This window comes from Petaurus breviceps, unplaced genomic scaffold (assembly GCF_028583685.1).
Source record: "Petaurus breviceps papuanus isolate PSGF00001 unplaced genomic scaffold, PetGlider_PUasm1.0 287, whole genome shotgun sequence".
Classification (NCBI taxonomy): Eukaryota; Metazoa; Chordata; class Mammalia; order Diprotodontia; family Petauridae; genus Petaurus; species Petaurus breviceps.
This window is the reverse complement of record NW_027186029.1, coordinates 80,223-93,218: the sequence shown is the minus strand read 5'-3', so window position 1 is coordinate 93,218 and position 12,996 is coordinate 80,223. Positions and strand designations below refer to the sequence as shown.

Here is a 12,996-nt window from a genome sequence, read left to right as displayed (position 1 = left end):
ATGTGATCCAGAATGTAATAGAACCTGCTCAAAGGAAATATTTTCTAGGTATGATGAATGTGGGGATTCCTCTAATTCAAAATTAGAGTGTAATGCACATCATGGACAGCATGCTGGAGAGAAACCATATGACTGTAACAGATGTGGAAAAGCTGTCAACTTTAGTTCATTCATTAATCCCCATCAGACAACTAATACTGGAGACAAAAAGGCTAAATGTAGCACATTAGAAAAGGCTTCTCCCCAAATTGTGCTACAACCGATTGAGCATCGTAGTGTTCATGAACATGGAGAATGTGGGGAACCTTTAACCCACAGTTCCTCTATCACTTACTATCAGAGCAATCATAGAGAGAATAAACCTGATGAATGTAGGAAGGCCTTCCTCCAGAGTGCACAGCTCAATTATCAGTGGATTCATATTGGAGAGAAGCCTTATAAATGTAGTGAATGTGAGAAGGCCTTCCGCTTGAAAGGACAGCTTTCTCGACATCAGAGAATTCATACTGGAGAGAAACCTTATGAATGCAAGGAATGTGGGAAGGCCTTCTGCCAGAGTGCTCACCTTACTCAACATCAGAAGATTCATACTAGAGAGAAAACTCATGAATGTGATGTATGTGGGAAAGCTTTCTGCCAGAATGCACACCTTATTCGTCATCAGAGAATTCACACTGGAGAGAAACCTTATGAATGTAATGAATGTGGGAAGGCCTTCCACTTGAGAGAACTCCTTAGTCTACATCAGAGTAATCATACTGGAGTAAAGCTTCATAAATGTAATCAATGTGGGAAGGCCTTCAACCAGAGAGGGCATCTTATTGGACATCAGAGAATTCATACTGGGGAGAAACCTTATGAGTGTAATGAATGTGGGAAGGTCTTTCGCTTGAGAGAACACCTAACTCTGCATCAGAGGATTCATACTGGAGAGAAACCTTATGAATGCATTGATTGTGGGAAAGCCTTCCATGTAAGCACAGAGCTTACTAGACACCAGAGGATTCACACTGGAGAGAAACCTTATGAATGTAATGAATGTGGAAAGACCTTCTGCCAGAGTGCACACCTTACTCGACATCAGAAAATTCATACCGGAGAGAAACCTTATGAGTGTAATGACTGTGGGAAGGCTTTTAGTAGGAGAGATCCCCTTATTCAACATCAGAGAATTCATACTGGAGAGAAACCATATGAATGTCATGAATGCGGGAAGGCCTTTGGTAGGAGAGGACAGCTGACTCAACATCAGAGAATTCACACTGGAGAGAAACCTTATGAATGTCATAAATGTGAGAAGGCTTTCAGCCTGAAAGGGTCACTTACTCGCCATCAGAGTAACAGAAGTCATTCCATCTTTGGAAATTAACCTACCACACCTGTTTAAAGACATTTAGAATGCTGTGAGTGGAAGAAAGCAAGAGCTACATAGTTGGAAGGGGTTTAGTGTATACCCATGTAATAGTAATGGAATTTAAAGCTCTCCCTGTATTGGCTTGTTTTTCAGATTGATTGTGTTAAAACCCAGAGCTTGTGAATCCCACTTGTGGGATGGACTTGTTGATGTGAAAAGAGAGTGCTGAACTGGGAGGAGCTGGTGACATAAATTTAGAGAGACACAAGCAAAGAGAGAGGCAGAAGAACTTTTTGGAAGCAGCATCTTCGAGGCAGAGAGAGATGGAGAGGATTGCTGAGGGCCAGTTTGAATTGCCCAGGACTTTTGAGAGCTGCCACCCAGAGCTGCCAAGGACTGAGGAGACATGGCTGTTATGCTGGTACTTTGCTGTCTGTTTTGATATTGTTTTGCCAGATTTGTTCACTGGTGAAAGACAGTCCTGGAACCTTGCTGTTGGTTCAGAGCTCCTGAGACTGTTCTGCAGACAGAGAGTGAATTCTGTCCACTGGTGAAGGACAGTGGTGTTGTTGCAGAGGTTCTGGAACCTTGCTGTTGGTTCAGAAGCCCTGAAGAAGGATTTTCTTGTTGTATGTTTACAGAAATCCTGGAAGAGGCTTTTGCTAATGTTTTCAGGGGTCCTAGGACTGTTCAGCAGACAGAGAATGAATTAATGAAGACACTGGCAATGTATCTTGTGGCCTTGCCGAGCTTTTCTCCCCAGGAAAAAAGATTGCTGAGAACTTGCCTCTTGTCAAGATGAAGAAAAGACCTCTCTTTGGGTATTAAATGCTGTGCTTAAGCTTGTTATAACTCTGGGGTAGATTCAATTGTGATCCAAGAGTGGGGAACTTTTGACTTTTTTGTGCTCTGTGTTTGAACAAATGAATGTACTTTACTAATGATTGGAAACTAATCTCCATTTGAGAAGAGGGGCTTTGTGATGGACTAAATGAATGTACTGCCTAGTATTTAGAAGAGGGACTTTGTGATTGATTAAATGAATGTAATGTCCAGGGGTGGAGTAGTACTTGATTGAATTACACTTGGTGAATGCTGTATTGTGAATTATGCTATATTTTTATTTTCTCTGTTCTTAATTTGTCACTGAAGAAAGTGGAGAGCAGCTATGCTGGTATTTTGAACCTTAGGAAGTTGCCTTTGCTTGGTATTACAACCAAATGGATGGGTCAGGTAAATATAGGGTGCCATTAAGCATCACCATGGACTTGTTGAAGGGGTAGACTGAAGAAAGGTACAGGTTTGTGTTAATTATTTCTGCGTTTGTTTTATTATGAAACCCACGTATAATTTATGATTATGGCCCCAGTTTGAGGACAAAAGACTAACAGTACATTGGGGGTTGGGATCCAAGCCCTGTACAGGGAACTGTCCTTATCTCTGGTATTGCCCCCAAAGTTATCCCTGCCAAGAACCAAGAGATACCCACAGGAATTGATGAGAAGATCAAGTCGTTAAAAGGTAGCTTTTAGCAGATTTAATGTGTTGCACAAATGTTCTCCTTTCCTCCTCCAACCATGTGACATTTCCTTGTCTTGACAGAGGAGCAGTGCTTTAGACATGAACAATCCACGTGGTTCTAAGCCATTCTTCTTTGCCTCAGAGGAGGCATTAGAATAGTGAGAAGGACTATTTGTAAAATCAGTCACGTTGGAGTCAAAATACCAAGGTATTTATGGAAGCAGAAGAAATTTAAATTCCATTTGCATAGAAAGGAGGCAAGAATTGTACAGAAATATGGAAAGACAATGCTAATCAATGAGGCATTTATTAAGAGCTTACTCTCTGCCAGGTACCATGCTAGATCCTGAAAAAACAAAGACAAAATAAAAGTCACTTCCCTCAAGGAGCTTACATTCTTCAGGGTGCTCGCCCTAATTCTACTGAGCGAGACATTCTCATATGTGAGAGTGCACCCCAAACGTATTTGAAACAAGTGCAAAGTAAGCACCAGGAAGGGAGGCAGGGATGCCTTTCAGAGCTGAGGAGGGTGTGTGGGCAGTTGTTGAATCAAGAACCTGAAATAAGGATTCATTTATCACTGTCTCATCTTCAAGCTTGCAGTGTGTCATTTAGAGCTGTAACTCTAGTCTGCATCTCTTCAAACTGACAGCCTATGGTTGTGCCTTTTTGCAAGTCATATGTTTTCTGTTGCACATCCATGAGAGAAGGAAACAGTTCATCCATCCCAGAGTGCTTCCTTTCAGTGTTTTAAGCAGAGTGAAGACTTAGAATGTGAGCTTTGCCAGAATGCTGAGGGGCAGGCCAGTGAGCTTCTCCCCCTCAGTGCAGGTCTCCTCTCCAGGTACTCCCTAAGTGATGGTCACCCAGGCTCTGTTTGCAGATTTCCAGATCCTGTGAGCCAACTCCATGGTAGGGCAGCAGTCAGGTGTGGCAAGAAGGGATGGAAGTTAGGAGACTCCCAGGATTTCACGTTGCCTCTGCTGCTTAGTTGTGTGACCTTGGGCAAGTTAGTTCATCAGTAAGTGCCTACTACATGCCAGGCACTGTACTAAGCCCCTAGGAATACAAAGAGAGTCCCTGCTCTCAAGGAGTTCATGGCTGAATGGGAGAGGTGACATGCAAACAACCATGTACAAATGACATCCAGAGGACAAGTTAGAAGTAATCATCAGAGGAAAGGAAATAGGATTAACGGAGATCAGGACAGGTTTCTTGTAGAAGACGAAATCCTGTCTTGGAGCTGAAGCCAGGAGGCGGTGATGAGAAAGGAGAGCATTCCATGCATTGGCAATAACCAGTGAACGTGCTCGGAGCTGAGATGCAGTGTCTTGTAGGAGGAACAGCAAGACATCACGCCCCTGGATCACAGAGTGCAGAAAGACTAGAAAGCTGGGAAGGGAGATTCTACAGGGTTAATACTCTATAGGTTTTATATTCGATCCTGGAGGTGATCAGGATCCACTTGAGGGAGGAGGGGACATGGTGGGGAGAGACCAGCGGGCATGTTATTACAGTAGTCCAGGTGTGCCATGATACTGATGTGCAGCAGAATGGGGATGCTGTTAGGAGAGGAGGCACATGTGGAATAGGCTGTGAAGGTAAAATTGACAGACCTGGCAACCAATTGGAAATGGGGTGGGGGGAGGGATGAGTGGAGAGTGACACCTAGGTTATGAGCCTGGGAGACTGGTATTCTAAGCAGTAGTAGGGAAGATAGGAGGGAACAAAGGGTTTGGGGAAAAAGACAGAGTTCCATTTTAAGAAGTACTTGGAACATCTGATTTGAGGTGGCCATTTTTTTTGTACAATTCACAAAATAAGGATGATTCTTACATTTTAAAACCTTTATTTCAAAAATGTAAAAATCATCCTTACCTCATGATTTAGCCCAAGGACCATAGTTTGCTGACCCCTGTTTTAAAGTGTGACAATAACTGTTTCAAGAAGAGACACGAAGTAAGACTAAGTATATAGTAGGTGAGAAGAGGGGGTATTCCTATTAAAAAAATTTTCAGATGGGGAATTTAGGTCTGAGACCAAGGAGTCATCTCCAAAGCTAGGCATTTCTGTGTCACAGTTAAGGAGGCATGGTTTCTGTGTCTCCAGCTGGAAAGAAGCCTGGGCATGTGGTGCCCAGTTAGGGAGGTGTAATGGGAATTTGAAGATCTTCCCTGCCCCTTAATAGACCTGGGGGGAGTTTGAAGACTTCCCCTGCTGTGAAAGTAAACTCTGCCCCCTAATAGGCTGAATGTAATCACATGGAGCCTGCGATGGGAGGAGTTTGCTGAAAGGAAGCAGAGCCCATAGGAAGCTGGGAGCCAGAGCCGGAGAAATGATGGGAGAGAGAGGAGCTCAGGCAAGGCAAGAGAGAGGCTTGTGAGTAAATACTGGTCTTGTCTTGGTTTGTGAAAAGGCTGAAGGTGCTGTGGCTCTCAGTGTTATTATGGCTTCTGAATATCTTTGGTACTATGATGGAATCGGCTCACTGGTTTGGGGATTGGGTTTTCTGGTATCTAAATAAATGTTTCAGTTCTGTCCTCTGCCTGGAGAATATGTTATATTTTGTGATCAGACATCTTGCAATATTTATAGTCACGGTCTTTATCGTGATCGTGAGCACTGTAAATATTGCCTTGGCACTACAGGAGGCAGCAGAATATTGGAGAGAAATCCTCAGCAAGTAAAAATCACCCCCAACAAAAACTCCCAGTAAGTTGAGGACCAATGAATCTAATAGCTATGGCAGAAGCTTTAGAGTAGAATCAGTTTTCCCTATAAAAAAGAATGCCACACATCCATTCCTCTTTATTTCCTCAGCAGCCTAGTCCTGCTCCACTTGCTGTTATTCCTCATTTTCTGCTCCAACCCCTCCTTGAGCTTGGGTGTGACCTAGCACTGGAAATAACCTTGGCTTAGGGCCTGGGTAACCCTCTAGCTCTCCACACTTGGGTTCATAATCTTCATCCCTGGAGTGTATCAGGAACATTCCCACCCTAAGAGGCTTAAGCTACAAATGATTTGAGGGCTCTTGGGGAACCCATTTCTGCCCTTTGGAGACTGTAAGGTAGGGCTCTATCAGTGACAATCATGACAGGGTGCTGAGAAGTCCTTGCTTCTCACACTAGAAGCTTTTGTGCCTCAAAGAAAGTTTTTACTTCTGAAGGTAAAACCATGTCCTTCCATCTATCCCATTACCCACCAGTACAACTACCCAGAGACAGCAGTCAGTGAAGTAGCCACACAGAAGGGGGAGGGTAGCCAAAGCTTACACCTGCAGGCTTCACTTCTGTCCACCAAGTGCTAGTTACACAAAAGACCATCACAAATAGTGAAGGGTAATTAAACATTTATCCAAGCAAATAGGAAAAGGAATTTTATAGATTAGAATTTGCCAGAAATTACACAGAGTGAATAAATTTTCTTCATGGGAGTAAGATAGTCAAAAGGCACCCCAATATTACCCAAATGAGAATCCCAAAACTTTAGGGAGACAAGCTGGGAATCAGGGACATGTCCAGGAGCCAACTTCCTTACATATTTTTTTGCTTCCAACATACATTCCCCCCCCCACCGCCTCCTCCTTTTTCCTTTCTGGAATAAGTCCTGAAAAGAGTCTGAAACCATGTGAATTCTTTCTTGAAGTAGTAATCTCTCTCCTCTCTAGAGCTCTCCCACCTTCTCATCTCTGCATGGTCATGCAGGGTCACATCCACATTCTTTACCCCCAATCTTAAATCATGTTGTGATGGTAGCATAAAACACAGGGATATCCCTCCCTTATTCAGCTTGTTTGGGAATCAGGTCACAAAGATAGAAGAGTCCTATCATCAGTTCTTCCTGCTCTTATACCATCCAGATGCTGGATCCCTTCTTGATTAACAAATCCCACAGAAGTCACCCTGGCAGAGGAGTCTAGTGCATTTGGAGATAGATGCAAACACAAATCACATACACAGCAAAACTGAGTATAACCCTTCAGGAGAAAAAAATAGATGTTCAATGAAACAGTGGACTATCATGCATTCCTGATGAAAAAAAACTAGACCTGAATAGAAAATCTGACTTTCAAATACAAGATTCAGGAGAAGCAGAAAAAGATAAGTAGGAAAGGGAAATTTTGTAAGGGATTCAATAAGGTTAAATATTTATTTTAATTATAAATCTTAAAATTTTAAATACATACAAAATAAGAAAAGAAAATAGAAACAAACTTAAATACTAAAATGAAAATAATACAAAATAAGAAAAGGAAAAAAAGCATTGCCATATGCACAGCAAAATGTAAAAGAGGATTCAAAACACAGAGCAATACATTTCCATTTCAAGAAAGCCTATACTATAAATACTAGGCCTTATGTTGGGAGCTGTCCAGCTTTTCTTTGCTCCCTGGTAAGTTGTCTTTTGTTCTTTGCTCCGTCCTTTTTACTTTGAAGATGATACTATTTATATTCCTACATAGGAAAATATTTGTTAAGTTGTGAGAACTTTCTCATTACGGGGACATTTGGAAGGAATATATCTAGACAGAGGGTACAGGTGTGAGTGGAATATGATGGGACAATATTGAAAATTTTAAAATTAAGGGGTGAGAAAAAGAAATGTACTGGGAGAATGAGAAAAGGAGAGGTAGAATGGGGTAAATTATCTCACATAAAAGGGGCATGAAAGAGACTAGAGTGGAGGTGAAGATGGGGGAAGTGATAGGGAAGACTCGAGCCTTATTCTCATCAGAATTGACTCAAAAAGGGAATAACATACAACCCACTTGGGTATAGAAACTTAGCTTACCCTACAGGAAAGTAGGAGAGGAAAGGGATGAGAGAAGGGGTGCTCATAGAAGAGAGGGCAGATTGGGAGGGGGAGCCAATAGAAGCAAAACAGTTTGAGGAGGATCAGAGAGAAAGGAGAGACTAGAATAAATGGGGAAATTGGATGGAGGGAAATATAGTAAGCAAATGTGATTGTAAAAAAAAACTTTTGAAACAAGTTTCTCTGAAAAAGACCTCATCTCCCAAATAGATGAAGAAATGAATCAAATTCATAACAATAAGGGTTATTGCCCAATTGATAAATGATAAAAAATACGAAGAATAAATTTTCAGATGAATTAATTAAAGCTGGGTATAGCCATATGAACAAATGCTCTAAGTCACTATTGACTGGAAAAATGCAAATTCAAACAATTCTGCAATACTACCTCAAACCTATTAGGTTGGCTAATAGGACAAAAAAAATGACAACAAATGTTGGAGGGGATGTGGGAAAATTGATGTTGGTGAGGTTGTAAACTGAACTATGCCCAAAGGACTTATGAAACCCTGTATCCCCTTTGACCCAGCAGTACCACTACTAGACCTGTATCACAAAGAGGGAAAAAAAAACAAAAAGGAAAAGGACCTAAATGTACAAGAATTTTTATAGGAACTCTTTTAGAGGTGGCAAAGACATGGATATTGACAGGATGTTTATCAACTGGGAAATGACTGAACAAGTTGTTGTATGTGATTGTAGTGGAATACCATTGTGACATATAGAATGATGAGCAAGAAACTCTCAGAAAAACCTGGGAAGACTCATAGGAGCTGATGCGAAGTGAGATGAGCAGAACCAAGGGAACGCTGGGCACAGGAACAGCAACATTCGAACAATAACTGTCTGCGAATGACTTAGCTCTTCTCAGCAACACAATGATCCAAGACAACTCCAAAAGACTTAGGATGAAAAATGCTACTCATCTTCTGAAAAAGAACTGATGGGGTCTTAATGCAGATGGAATGATGCTTTTGCTTACTTTCTTTATTTTTCTTGGGGTTTTCTGTGTTTTCTTTCACAGCATGACTGACCTGGGAATATGGTTTGCATGACTGCACATGTATAAGCTATACTGAATTGCCTGCCTCCTCAATGAGAAGGTAAAGGAAAGAGGGAGGGAGAGAATTTAGAACTCAAGATTTTAAAATAACGAATCTTTTTTCAGAATTTATTTATTTTCTGTTTTCAACATTCATTTCCACAAAATTTTGAGTTCCAAATTTTCTCCCCATCTTTCCCCTACTCCCCACCCCAAGATGGCATACATTCTGATTGTCCTTTCCCCCAGTCTGCCTTCCCTTCTATCACTTCCCTCCCATTTGTCCCCTTCCCCCTTAATTTCTTGCAGGACACGACAGATTTCTATACCCTATTGCTTGTATATCTTATTACCCAGTTGTATGTAAAAACAATTTTTTTTTACATTTGTTTTTAAAAAGTTTGAGTTCCATATTCTCTCCCTTCATCCCTCCCCACCCACCCACATTAAGAAGACAATTCAATATAGATTATACTTGTGTAGTTATGCAAAACACTTCCATAATAGTCATATTGTAAAAGACCAACGATATTTCCTTCCATCCTATCCCACCCCCATTTATTCTCTCTCCTAAAAAATGTTTGCTTCTTGGGGCAGCCAGGTGGCGCAGTAAGGGCGCCAGCCCCAGCATCAGGAGACCTGGGATCGGTTCCAGCCTGATACATGGCACCCACATAAAATATCTGGCCTTGTAACCTTGAGCAAGTTACTTAACCCCAATTGGTTTAAAAAAAAATGTTTGTTTCTGACTACCCCCTCCCCAAATCTGCCCTCCTTTGTATGTTTACCCCCTTTTCCTTCCCCCCCCCCACACACTTTCCTGTAGGATAAGATACCCAAATGAATGTGTATGTTATTCCCTCCTCAAGCCAAATCCAATGAGAGTAAGGTTGACTCATTCCCTTTCACCTCTCCACTCTTCCCCTCCATTGTAAGAGTTTTTTCTTGCCTCTTTTATGTGATACCTATTCTACCTATTTTTAAAATATTTTCTAATATTACCCTATTCTATCTCTCCCTTTCTCCTCCCAATATATTCTTCTGTCATGCCTTAATTTTATTTTTTTAGCTATCATCCCTTCATATTCAACTCAATCTGTACCCTTTGTCTATATGTATGTATGTATGTATGTACACGTCAACTATCCTAACACTGAGAAAAGTCTCATGAGTTACAAATATCACTTTTCCATGTAGGAATATAAACAACTCATCTCTAATAAGTCCCTAAATTGGTGGATTCTTTATATTTTACCTCCTGGTTCTAGAATATCAGGGAAGTTTTCCTTGATGATTTCTTTTTAAAAATTAATTTATTTATTTTTAGTTTTTGACATTCATTTCCACAAAATTTTGAGTTCCAAATTTTCTCCCCATCTCTCTCCTCCCCCCACACCAAGATGGCATGCCTTCTGATTATTCCCCTCATTTCATTCTTGGTTTTGATCCTAGCTCCTTTGACCTCTGGAGTATCATATTCTAAGTCCTTTGATACTTTAATGTAGAAGCTTCTAGGTCTTGTGTTATTCAAATTGTTTCTTTCTGACAGCTTGCAATATTTTCTTCTTGACCTGGGAACTCTGAAATTTGACTACAATATTCCTAGGAGTTCTCCTTTTGGGATCTCTTTAAAGATGTGATTGGTGGATTCTTTCAATTTCTATTTTACCCTCTGATTCTAGAATATCAGGGCAGTTTTCCTTGATACTTTCTTGAAAGATGATGTCTAGGCTCTTTTTTTAAATTATGGTTATCAGGTAGTTCAATAATTTAAAAATTATCTCTCCTAGATCTATTTTCCAGTGAGATATTTCACATTGTCTACTTTTTCATTCTTTTTATTCTATTTTATAATTTCTTGATTTCTCATAAAGTCATTAGCTTCCATTTTTTTCCATTCTAATTTTGAAGGAATTCTTTTCTTAAGTCAACTTTTGAAGTTCCTTTTCCATTTGGCCAATTCTGTCTTTTAAAGCATTATTCTCATTGTCCTTTTGGACCTTATTAGCATTTGGGTTAGTCTATTTTTTAAGGTGTCACTTTCTTCAGTATTTTGGGGGGTTTCCTTTAGCAACTGTTGACTTGCTTGGCATGATTTCCTTGCATCACTCTCATTTCTCTTCCCAATTTTAAAAAATAATAAATGTCAAAAATGTTTTTACATGTACTTAGGGAAAAAATAAAATATTAAATTTTAAAAAGAAAGTGTCCAGACAGAATCTTTTCATGATAAGACAAATACATACCAATGACTTGAACTAGGGAAAGTGAAAACACAGAAAGGAACCCTGAAGCCACTATCAATAGTGAACATTGCATAAAAAATTTTCAGCCAAATCTGATCAAAACAACGATATATATGATATCCATGGAACAGCTCTGTCCATCCCCTGCTCTCTCAGTGTATGTTACCCTTTGTGGGGATACAAAAGGTGCAGTGTACCTGCCTGGCTGCAGCCTGAGCTGCCTTATTCAACCTGTCACTAGCAAGGAACCTAAGAATTCTTGCAACAGCATCAAATGAAAAAAAAATGTGTAAGCAGAATAAGATGGCACATAGTAGGTACATATAACCAGCTCCAACCCCCTTTCCAGTCTTCCTACACCTCAGTCCCCAACTCTTCCTGTTCTTTAACACAGGAACACTGACCTTCTGGCTGAATCTTGACCAAAAACCCCTATCTCATGACAATGAACTTTTCCATTAACTGCCTACCATGATTGGACAGTTCTTGATCCAGACCTTGGCCTTTGGGCTTCCTTTAAGTCTCAACTAAAATCTCACATTCCGAAAAATTTGTTTTCCTGGCCCCCCAAATTGTCAGACTTAACTCCCTCTGATACTGTTCAGAACTTGTTTGGACAAAGCTGCTGACATATTGGGGTAGCTACATGGCACTGTGGATAGACAGCTGGCCCTGGACTTAGGAGGACCTGAGCTCAAATCTTGCTCAGACATTAACAGACTTAACCCCTTTTGCCTCAGTTTCTTCCTCTGTCAAACGAATCTGAGAAGGAACGAGGGACCACCCCAGGCTCTGCCAAAAACAAACCCAAAAAACTCCTAGGAATATTATAGCCAGGTTCCGGAATTCCCAGATTAAGGAGAGAATATTACAAGCAGCCAGGAAGAAACAATTTGAATATTGTGGAAACACAATTAGGGTAACACAGGATCTGGCAGCTTCTACACTGAGGGATCGAAGAGCTTGGAATGTGATATTCTGGAAGGTAAAGGAGCTGGGATTAAAACCAAGAATCACCTACCCAGCAAAATTGAGTATCATGTTTCAGGGGAAAATATAATCATTCAGTGGAATAGAGGACTTTCAAGCATTCTTGATGAAAAAATCAGAGTTGAATAGAAAATTTGGTATTCAGATACAAGAAGCAAGAGAAGCTTGAGAAGGTAAACAGGGAAAAGAAATCACAAGTCACTTATCAAAGTTGAACTATTAACATTCCTACATGGAAAAACGGTAATTGTAACTGATGAAACTTTTCTCAGTATGAAAATAGCTGAAGGAAATAGATATATGTATATATATGCATATATATATATGTCTATATTGGAGTAATACAGGCGTATGAATACATATGTGAATGTGTGTGTATATGTTTATAGGTATACATAGATAGAGGGCACAGGACCAAGTTAATAGGAAGGGATGATATTTAAAAGGTGAAATTCAGAGGTGAGAGAAGAATATAATGAGAGGAGATGGGGAGAGACAGAATAGGGTAAACTCTCTCATATAGAAGAGGCAAGGGAAAATGGTTACAATGGAGGGGAAGAAGAGGAAGGCAAAAAGGCAAAACATTATTCTCATTGAATTTGGCTCAGGGAGAGAACACAATAAATAAATCTCACCCTACAAGAGAGTAGGGGGGAAGGGGATGAGAGGGCAGATGATGGAAAGGAGGGCAGGCTGGGGGGAGGGAAGTTGGAAGCACCCACTTTTGAAAAGGGACAGGATCAAAGTAGAGAATAGAACAAGTGGGAAGTGGGATAGGAGGGAGGGAAATATAGTCAGTCTTTTGCAATATATCTACTAGGGTAATGTTTTGCATAGCTACACATGTACAAACTATACTGAATTGCTTATTTTCCCAGTAAGCGTGGGTAACAAGGGAGAAAGGGAATGAATCTGGAATTCAAAGTTTTAAAATCATATATTTAAAATATATAAATACTATTATTAATACTATTTTACGTGTAATTGGGAAATAAGATATACAGGCATTGGGGCATAGAGATCCACCATGC

General features: G+C 40.4%; 1 pseudogene; it reads left to right on the top strand.

The window, feature by feature from the left end:
* Positions 1–5,415, top strand: part of LOC138167675 (zinc finger protein 850-like) — a 762,790-nt pseudogene extending 757,375 nt beyond the window's left edge.
* The last annotated feature ends 7,581 nt before the right edge of the window (positions 5,416–12,996 follow it).